The following is a 208-nucleotide window of genomic DNA, read 5'->3' as shown; positions in this document are numbered from 1 at the left end:
CTTCCACTGGGATGATTGGGCTTTGGTTTCGACGTCATAACCATATACCCATGTTTCGTCACCAGTTATAACCCTTTTGAGCAGATCAGGATCATCATTAACGTCGTTCAACATGTCTTGGGCGATGTTCATGCGACGCTGCTTCTGATCAAAATTAAGCAGTTTTGGAACGAATTTCGCTGACACACGTGTCATACCCAAAACATCC

Source organism: Trachymyrmex cornetzi, unplaced genomic scaffold, assembly GCF_001594075.2.
Source record: "Trachymyrmex cornetzi isolate Tcor2-1 unplaced genomic scaffold, Tcor1.1 scaffold1527, whole genome shotgun sequence".
NCBI lineage: Eukaryota > Metazoa > Arthropoda > Insecta > Hymenoptera > Formicidae > Trachymyrmex > Trachymyrmex cornetzi.
Note: the sequence above shows the minus strand (reverse complement) of the source record.